Genomic DNA, 11100 nt, shown 5'->3' with positions numbered 1-11100 from the left:
TTCTCCACAGAATATCATAGTGAAACTGGAAATATACAAAGATAAGGAGAAAATTCTGAAAGCATCCAGGAACAAACGGGCCTTAACCTACAAGAGTAGACACATAACGGTAGTAGCACACCTATCCACTGAAACTTGACAGGCAAGAAGGGAGTGGCAGGAAATATTCAATGTGCTGAATAGGAAAAATATGCAGCCAAGAATCCTTTATCCAGCAAGGCTGTCATTCAGGATAGAAGGAAAGATAAAGGCTTTCCCAGACAAACAAAACCTGAAGGAATTCATGAACACTAAACAAGTTCTGCAAGAGATCCTTAGGGGGACTCTGTGAGTGGAATGCTGCAAAGACTACAAAGGACCAGAGACATCACCACAAGCATGAAACCTACAGGTAACACAATGACACTAAATCCATATCTTTCAATAATCACTCTGAATGTAAATGGACTAAATGCCCCAATCAAACACATAACATATCAGAATGGATTAAAAAATAAATCAAGATCCATCTATATGCTGTCTACAAGAGGTCCATTTTAGACTTGAGGACACTTTCAGATTGAAAGTGAGGGGATGGAGAACCATCTATCATACTACTGGAAGTCAAAAGAAAGCTGGGGTAGCCATACTTATATCACATGAACTAGATTTTAATCTAAAGGCTGTAACAAGACATGAAGAAGGGCAATATATCATAATCACAGGGTCTATACATCAAGAAGAGCTAACAATTGTAAATGTTTATGCTCCCAACTTGATTGCACCCAAATACATAAATCAGTTACTCACAAACATAAGTGATCTTATCGATAGAAATTCTGTAATTGGAGGAAACTTTAATTCTCCACTTACAACAATGGACGGATCGTCTGGGCACAAAAAAATCAATGAAGAAACAATGGCTTTGAATGATACAGTGGACCAGATGGACTTGACAGATATTTCCTGAACTTTTCATCCTAAAGCAGCAGAATACTTTTCGGGTGCACATGGAACATTCTCCAAAATAGATCACATCCTAGGTCACAAAACAGCCCTCAACAAATGTAAAAGAACCGAGATCATACCATGCATATTTTCAGACAACAATGCTATGAAACTTGAGGTCAACCACAAGAAAAATTTTGGAAAGCCTCCAAATGCATGGAGGTTAAAGAACATCCTACTAAAGAATGAATGGGTCAACCAGGCACTTAAAGAAGAAATTAAAACCTATATGGAAGCAAGTGAAAATGAAAACATGACAGTCCGAATCCTTTGGGATGCAGCAAAGGCAGTTCTAAGAGGAAAATACATTGCAATGCAGGCCTATCTCAAGAAATAAGAAAAATCCCAAATACAAAATCTAATAGCACACCTAAAGGAAGTAGAAGCAGAACAGCAAAGAAACCCCAAAGCCAGCAGAACAGCAGAAGAAGAGAAATAATAAAGATTAGAGCAGAAATAAAAAATATAGACCCCCCCCCCCCGCCAAAAAAATACAATACAACAGATCAATGAATCTAATAGCTAGTTTTTTTTTCTTTTCTGGAAAAAACAAACAAAATTGATAAACCCCTAGTCGGGGTTCTCAAAAAGAAAAGAGAGAGGACCCAAATAGATAAAAAGCACAAATAAAAGTGGACAGATCACAACCAACATCACAGAAATACAATTTTCAGGGAATACTATGAAAACTTACATGCCAGCAAACTCGACAACCTGGAGGAAATGGACAAATTTCTAGACACCCACACGCTACCAAAACTCAAACAGGAAGAAATAGAAAATTTGAACACACCCATACCCAGTGAAGAAATTGAATCAGTTATCAAAAATCGAACAACAGATAAGAGCCCTGGGCCACATGGCTTCCTAGGGGAATTCTACCAGACATTTAAAACAGAGTTAATACTCATCCTTCTCAAGCAGTTCCAAAAAATAGACATGGAAGAAAACTTCTGGACTCATTCTGTGAAGCCACCATTATTTTGATTCCCAAACCAGACTGAGACCCCACTAAAAAGGAGAATTACAGACCAATATCCCTGATTAACATAAATGCAAAAATTCCCAACAAATTACTAGCAAATCAAATTCAACCACATCTCAAAAGAATTATTCACCACGATTAAGTGGGACTCATTTCTGGGCTGCATGGCTAGTTCAATATTCTCAAATCAATTAATGTGATACATCACATTAATAGAAGAAAGGATAAGAACCGTATGATCCTGTCAATAGATGCAGAAAAAGCATTTGACAAAATATAGCATCCTTTCTTAATAAAAGCCCTCAAGAAAGTCGGGATAGAAGGAACCTACCTTAACTTCATAAGAGCCATATATTAAAAGCCCACAGCTAATACCATCCTCGTGGAAACAAAGTAACAGCTTTCCCCCAACATCAGGAACATGGCAGGGATGTCCACTCTCATGGCTGTTGTTTAACATCATGTTGGAAGTCCTAGCCTCAGCAAGCAGACAACAAAATGAAATAAAAGGCATCCAAATTGGCGAAGAAGTCAAACTTTCACGTTCCGCAGATGACATGATACTCTACATGGAAAACCTGAAAGACTCCACCAAAAAGCTGCTAGAACTGATACATGAATTCAGCAAAGTCACAGGATACAAAACCAATGTACAGAAATCAGTTGCCTTTCTATATACCAATAATGAAGCAACAGACTACTTTCTTACACCATACACAAAATTAAACTCAAAATTGACGAAAGACCTAAATGTGAGAGAGAAAACCATTAAAACCCTAGAGGAGAAAACAGGCAATAACCTCTTTGACCTGAGCCCCAGCAATTTCTTGCTCGACCCATCTCTGAAGGCAAGGGAAATAAAAGAAAAAATGAACTCTTGGGACCTCATCAAGATAAAAAGCTTCTGCACTGCAAAGGAAACAATCAACAAAACAAAAAGACAACCAATGCAATGGAGAAGATATTTTAAAATGACATATCAAATAAAGGGTTAGTATCCAAAATCTATAAAGAACTTACCAACCTCAACACCCAAAAAACAAATAACCCAGTGAAGAAATGGGCCGACAACATGAATAGACACTTTTCCAAAAAAGACATCCAAATGGCCAACAGACACATGCAAAGATGTTCAACGTCACTCATCATCAGGGAAATACAAATCAAAACCACATTGGGATGCCACCTTACACCGGCCAGTGTGGCTAAAATTAACAACTCAGAAAACAAAAGATGTTGGCGAGGATGTGGAGAAACGGTAACTCTCTTGACGGTGGGAATGCAAACTGGTGCAGCCGCTCTGGAAAGCATTATGGAGGTTCCCCCCAAAATTAAAATGGAACATCCCTACAACCCAGCAATAGCACTACTAAGAATTTATCCAAAGGATACACGAGGGCTGATTCACAGGGAAACATGTACCCCAATATTTATAGTAGCACTTTCAACAATAGCCAAATTATGGAAAGAGCCCAAAAGTCCATCAACAGAAGAATGGATAAAGATGTGGTTTATATATACAATGGAATACTACTTGGCAATGAGAAAGAATGAAATCCTGCCTTTTGCAACAACATGGATGGAACTGGAGGGTATTATGCTAAGTGAAATAAGGCAGTCAGAGAAAGACAGATGTCATATCTTCTCACTCATATGTGGACTTAGGAAACTTAACAAAAGACAATGGGGGAAGGGAAGGGAAGAAATAATTTCAACCAGAGGGGGAGGCAAACCATAAGAGACTCTTCAATACAGAGAACGAACTGAGGGTTGATGGGGGTGGCGGAGGGGGGAAAATGGGTGATGGGTATTGAGGAGGGCACTTGTTGGGATGAGCACTGGATGCTGTATGTAAGTGATGAATCATAGGAATCTGCCCCCAAAACCAAGAGGACACTGTATACACTGTATGTTAGCTAACTTGACAATTTATTGACAATAAATTGTCAAGCTACCTATATATATATATACATATATATATATATATATATATTTATATTTACAAAAACTTTTAAAAAAATATTACTGAAGGGTAAATCTTCTACTCTCCCTGGCATCCCTGGCATGTGCCTGCTCCCAGAGAAGAACCTGCAGTGTAGACAGGGCTGCTTAGAGCTCTCCCCACGCTGCCATTCTCCTCCTGTCCTTGCCTTGGCTCTGATTCTTCATGGGCTGGAGGAGAAGAGGCAGAAACACTGAAGATGAGTCAAGTGTAGTCTGGCTTTGGTGGGGGGACAGTGGCAGCATTCTTAGTGGCTCTTTTCCCCGTGCAACACTGTTAATAGCCTTCAGAGTCTCCTCTGGGAATCTGAAATCATAAGCCCAACAGAAGGCCACTCTCTCCTCTCCCATCGCTTGTTTCAATGTCTGTTCTTAGTGCCGGACTTCCAGAACTCTGATGCACATACAAGCTGCTGGGATCCCTGCTGGGCCCCTGGGAAAGTCCCCTTCAAACTGGCTTTGGGTGCCTCCCTCCCATGTGGCCCCATTTGATATATGAAGAACACATACTTTTGCCCCCCTGTTAGTGAAAGTTCTGACTGCGTCCAAGACCTCCACCACCATGTGTACTCTGCTCCCTCCACAGAGCAAAGCAACAGCCTTCATGTATCCTATGACCACCAGGCAGCAAAGCCAAACTCCGAAGGACACACAACAAGTCTCTTTTTTTTTTTAATTTTTTTCAATGTTTTTTTTTGGGGGGGGGACAGAGAGAGACAGAGCATGAACGGGGGAGGGGCAGAGAGAGAGGGAGACACAGAATCGGAAACAGGTTCCAGGCTCTGAGCCATCAGCCCAGAGCCCGACGCGGGGCTTGAACTCATGGACCGCGAGATCGTGACCTGGCTGAAGTCGGACACTTAACCGACTGCGCCACCCAGGCGCCCCACAAGTCTCTTAATGTACACCGTCCACACCCCTCTGGCAGTATCAAACTCCAGAAGCCCCCTCACTAGGTTTCAGGAGAGAGAGAACCTCCATCTCTCTGGACATGGCACGCAGAGACGACTCCCTGTGGGGCCTCCCTTACATAGTCACACGGTTACACCTGGGTCACCTTCTGCCCTGGGGAGATGAACTCCAAGAATTGACCAATATTAATTTGTGATTGACCCTATAAATTAAATGTTCTCGTTTAAAAAGCCCTTTCCTCTTGGGATGCCTGGCTGGATCATTTGGAAGAGCATGCGACCCTTGATCTCATGGTCATGAGTTGGAGCCCCATGTTGGGTGTAGAGATTACTTAAATGCTAAAACCTAACAAAAAAGGTCCTTTCCTCTTGATCCCTTCAAATATCTATCAAATTAGTTGAAGGACTAAACCTAACAAAACTGGTTCTTGCTTCTTCCTTTGGGCATCCTATATGGATCTTCTAGCATAGAGCTTTGGACTGCGGGGTATTGGCAATTAGCAAAGATTCAACTGATATTAAGGAAGATATTTATGTTACCCCGAGCCTTTCATATAGCCTTCTGGCCCAGATTTCAAGTTAATGCAGGTCATTTACATTGGACCCTAACTTTGACATCTGATATTGAACTTGTCACAAACCTAACTGAACACTGTTGCTCCTGACTCTATCCTTCCCCCGAAAATCTTACCCGTCACCATGAGCTTTCCTGTTTCTGAATAGAAACATGACCATTGTACCCATCACCCACATGGACACATCCTACACATCCTTCACAGTAGACTTCATATGCTAAATCTTTCCTCAGGTCTTCCTCTATAAATCCTAGTATAAATTCCCCATAATGAGTCATGACTATCACATATATCAACACAGGGATCATGCACACATTAAACGCTGGAAACTCCACAGTCTTCAGCACTGAAATAGAACCACATTCAGAGAAAACTGGAATATAAAATATGTTAAGAGAAGTGAGTGAACAATATTTTGATTGTCAAGTGAAGAGATAATGATTTATTTGATTTACTCGTTTTTTCTCTGGTTATCTCTTACCTTCCAAAATGGAATCTAATGTTGGGAGAAAAGAAATCAGCTTACATAAGCTGCACATTCAAATAGCCTGAACACAAGTTAATTGTATTAAGAATGCTTCTGCATATCTGGTGGAAAATATCTTTTAAACGGTTCTGAAATGAAAAAGGACAGGGTAGGAATACTTTGCTCTCTAGACATACTAGAGTCACTTACAAGGAAGTAGTTTTGAACATAAGAAGTGCATGATGGCAAAGAGTACTTTGGTCTCACTTTGTCATTTGACACATGTTTTCTCATGAGAGGATTTTTTTTCCGTGTTTTTACTGCATTCTGAATACTTGTGATGAATCTTAGAATGAGCGGGTATTAAGAATCTTAAATTTTCCAGACTTAATCTCTAATCCGTCTCCCCAAAAGTCACTGATATGGTAAATACTCTCAGTCATGTTCACAGACAAAACAAAGGGCAAATAAAAATTCTAATAATTTGGATTTGGGATGTCTGCAATCCTTGTGAGTGACTGACAGTCACCCATCTAACTTTGAAGTTTCTCTATTATTTTAGCAAGACAGAACCTTTCATCTACTTACTGCAAATGTCACAGCATGGAAGGGTAAGGAGAGATTTTTCTGGTGTCAGGAAACAAGCACTAGAGGGAATGAAAAACCATCAATAACAATAAAGATGCTCTGAAGGAGAACTGGGTACCATAAGATTTATCAATCAGGTTCTCACAGGAAAAAGATAGTCTGCTCTCATTAGGTACTTGGAGAAAGTTTAGACAAGGGGCCTCTTACAAACTGTGGACACAGGGAATTTGGAAACCACAGGGACATTGATAGTATCGATAAGAAAATTAAATCCCACCTGAAGGGGTGAACGAACACTGGAATTCAGAAGAAGAGTTGGGTAGAAAGGCCACCAAGGGAGGAGCTGTGACCTTTAGCGTAGGTCTGCAGCTAGTCAGAGATGGCCCTGCAGAGATAGAGGTGGGAGAATGGATACCCCAGCCTTGCTTTTCTACTTCCACAGGGCCTCTGACTTGGACTTCCCATTGGCCAGCCAGGCAGAAGTCAGAGAGCAAGAGATCCCACCGATGTAGTGCAAATAGATCAGCCTCAGGGGGCAAAGAGCTAAGGTGAACTGTGATTCTGCAGAGGCAAATGAAAACTATGTGGCCCAGATGGGATTTTTCAGATACAATTGGAGACATTTTAAATAGGATGGTCCCTAAAACAGAAAAGAGAGAAACACAATAAGAGAATCCTGTGACTTTCAGATCTCCATGAACCACAGAACAATCTTTCCAGAGAAACCCAATACCTCCCTAAAAAGTACTTGTGACCATGAAGTGCAACGATATATGTGACCAGTGGTTCAGACACTTAACATGTGCAGGATTTCTGATTTGAATTTTCCTGAGTCTTTGAACTCTATATGCCATTGCCTGATTATGCCAACTTTCTGTGAAGAGGGACAGGTGGCAAGGGGAGGCGGTGGGGACTGAGAGCTGGGAAGAGGTTTCATTCTGGTTAGTTCTCACTGCATAACAAGCCATTCTGAAGCTCAGTGGTTAAAAACAAAAAACATCATTTATTTGTTCTCATAAAGCTGCCATTTGGGCAGGACTCAGTGGGAATGGATCATCTTTGCTTTCTGCAACTTCGTCTGAGATGGCGGGGCAGCCAGAGGTCCTGCTTCTGTGTTGCCTCACTTGCATGGCGGGCAAGTTGGTGTGAGTCACAAATGAAAGGTGAGCTGGGAAGTGGGCCAGTGACTTCAGGCTCTTTGCATGGGGGCCTCTCAAGAGGCAGCCTGGGCTTTCTCACAACATGACAGTCAAGTTCCGAGGGCAAGAACCCCAACAGGGCAAGGAAGCATTGCCCACATGTAACCTTAGAGTCACAAGGTGTTGCTTCAACCATCTGCTATTAATTGAAACACTCCCAGATCTGCCCAGTTCCAAGGTAGAGGACACAGGCCCCGCAACTCAGTGACAGGAGTAACAGGATCAGGTTATAGGAAGAATAAGTAGAAGCTACTGTCACAGCTATCTATGGAAACTACAATCTACCACTATGGCAAATCATCGTAAATTCAGAAGAAAAAACGAAATGGTCTTTACTACCAAAACATCTGCAATATTTTTGAAAGCAAGCTCATAATCCCATTGGAACCATCTCTAAATAATCCCTTCTCAGCTTTTCCCCTGATATTTTTTATTTGTTCAGCATACTTCATCTTTAGCAATTTTATTTTTTTCCTCCCGTTCTTCCTGTGATTTATCAGCATATTCCTTTTCTACTAGTTTCACTTCATTATTTAATTGATCGGTGTAGATCTTCTTCAGGTCTTCTTCCCGTTGCCTCAGCCTCTTCTCTGCGTCCTTGTAAATGGCATCGGTAAAGTAATCCCCTCCATTGTTCTGCACCATCTCCTCTATCAGCTCCACCAGCTCCTGCACCTGAGCTTCCTTCTCCGCCTCTGAGGCTCTGTTGAAGGCACAGTAGCGGTTCCCACACTCGCTGATGATGTTTCTTAGCTTCACATCTGAATCTGCCAAGAAGTCACTCAGGCTCTTCTCCTCCAAGTTATCTTTGCAAGTGAGCAACACGATCATGTGCTTCAACGCTGGCTTCCCAAAGACAGTCTTCATCAATGCCACGGTCTTCTGCTCTTCAAACGTGTAGCGGCCCACCTGGAGGACCAAGATGGTGGCGTGGGGCCCAGGACAGGGGTAGAGGACACACTGGATGAATTCCCCGGATGTGGTATACAGGGTCCCCTTGTTTTCAAAGAGCCCTAGGGTGTCAACAACAACAAGTTTCCTCCCCTTCCATTCCTTGGATGCTTTTTGACACCTGGAGAAGACAGCACGGGGAGCAACTCTAGACTCAAAGACTCTACTCCCCAGGATGGTGTTGGCCGTTGCGCTCTTCCCACTTCCAGTTTTCCCCACCAGAATAATCCTCAGAGTGTTGTCCTGAGGGTCCGCCATGTCACTACCAGGAGTCTCTGTGGTGTAAAGGAAAGGAAGGAGAAGAAAAAGAGTCAAAGAAGGTAAGTGGAAAGCATCACCTCGCTCTTATGACCTATGTGTTCCTCTCTGAAATCCTGCAGTAGTCTACTATCCATGTAGGTCCCATAAAGACAGAAAGATGAGACAATTCAATCACCATGGAAAAACAACAAAGTAGTTAAAGAGTTCCCCTACAAAAGAGTATCAGGTCCAGATGGTTTCATGGGGATCTCACTTAACCTTTCCTAAACTATTCCTGATGACTTAAAACAGAAGGAAACCTTTCCAATTCTTTCTATGACACAAGTGTGATATTGATCCCAAAGGTTAACAAAGATTTCACCAATAAATAAAGCTACAGACATGTCTCATTTGCGAATACTAATGCAAAAATCCCAAATAAATTGTCAGACACTAAAAAGTAATACTCCACAACTAAATGTGATTTATTTCAGAAATAGTAGGGTGGTTCAATATGAGAAAATGGATTGTAACAACACATCCTCGTTAGTAGATTTAAGAAGAAAAACACCTTCATACAGAACAGACATTTCCCCAAATTCAACACTGTTTTAATAGATACTTCTTTAACGTGTTTATATAGAAATATAATGTTTAAAAAATTTGTCTCCATTTCTTTCTCTGCAGCTAAAAGAGTTGACAATTAAATTCACTTGGATGAATGAAGAATGAAAATTAGCCTGTAGAGTCAACAAGGAGAAGAACGATGAAGGAGGACCAGCTGTACCAGATAGTAAAATATTTTAGCCCCTATAATTAAGGCAGTATGAAGTGTGTGTGAACAGAGACAAATGGAAAACAAAACCAGACAATTCAGAAATAGACCAAATTGGTCTACTATATTCATGAGTATCCAGTTCAGTTGTATCGTGTTACATTTATCGTCCGTAAGGCAGCATCTCACAGGAATGGGGAGAAAGATGGACTAATAACCAGCATTGGGATAACTACAAAACCACACAGAAAAAGACAACACTGCACCCACGTCTTCATGCCATTCACATGCTAAATACGTTAGAAATATAACACTAAAAATCAATCCACATAAATACTAGAAGAAACTCAGACAAATCCTTTGTAACCTAGGGGCGGGGCAACTCTTTCTAAGATTTGAAAGATTGTAAGGAAAAGGATTCATACATCTGACTACATAAAGACCTAAAAGACAATGGGAGACAACGAACATCACAGACAATTAAAATACGAATGTCAGACTATATCAAAGAGGGATAATTCTCCTCTTATACAAAGAATACCTAAACGCAGAGAGACAAATATCCAAAAGCTCAATGGAAAATGGAGCAAGATGTATGAATAAACAGTTCAAAGAAAAAAAAGAAATGTCAATGCTCCTCAACTATGTAAAAATATATGAACACTCAAAGTAGAGAAATAGAAACCCAACGTAGGAAAAGAAAAAAACTAAATAAAACAAATTAAAATTACACTGAGATACTATTTCTCCACTTACAGATTTGGCAAAAGTGCAAAAATTTGCTGCTATAATCAGTCGGTAAAGGTTTAGAGGAAACAGGTTCTATTCTCCGTGGCTAATGAGAATAGACAAACAGTCTAAAACCTACAGAGGAGAAATTAGCAATATCATACAAATTACATATACATTTATTCTGGAGTGTGAGTCCCAATTTTAGGATTTATGCCTGTAGTGGTCAAGGGCAGGTCACCCCTAAACGTGCAACTTTGACATACTGACTATTTCATATAAAAGTAACTTAAGATACAGCCTGTGTGGGAAGATTATTAAGACCCTCTTCTGTCCCCCTGCAAGCAGGAAACAAATCTCCCATGTAAAAGGTCCCCTTCCTGTCCCAGGAGGTAAAGAGACACTCTCATGACCAGGGATAGGAGATTTAGAGCCAAGAAGACTGTATAAACAGCCCACTACTTTCTACTAATTTACTACCCCAGCCCAAAGTCTCTTTACAATTCCTGCCTAACAGATGCTCCCAAAGTTAAGTTTCTCTTGTTTTGTCAATCCCTCACAGATCCATTGTCTCTTTGCCTAAAAAGTATAAAAACTGCCTGCCTTGGTCATTTCTCTTGGTCTTAGTTTCATTGCTGAGCATCTGTGCACACTGCTTTTTTTCTCTTATTAATCTGCTTCAAGTGAATGCGA

The 11100-nt window shown here is 40.9% G+C and overlaps 1 pseudogene; it reads right to left on the bottom strand.

The window, feature by feature from the left end:
• Window positions 1-7496: 7496 nt before the first annotated feature.
• LOC123384083 lies at window positions 7497-9387 on the bottom strand (annotated as a pseudogene).
• Between the last annotated feature and the right edge of the window lie 1713 nt (window positions 9388-11100).

This window comes from Felis catus, chromosome A2 (genome assembly GCF_018350175.1).
Source record: "Felis catus isolate Fca126 chromosome A2, F.catus_Fca126_mat1.0, whole genome shotgun sequence".
In the NCBI taxonomy this organism is placed as follows: domain Eukaryota; kingdom Metazoa; phylum Chordata; class Mammalia; order Carnivora; family Felidae; genus Felis; species Felis catus.
Note: the sequence above shows the minus strand (reverse complement) of the source record. Positions and strands in the feature narration are given on the sequence as shown.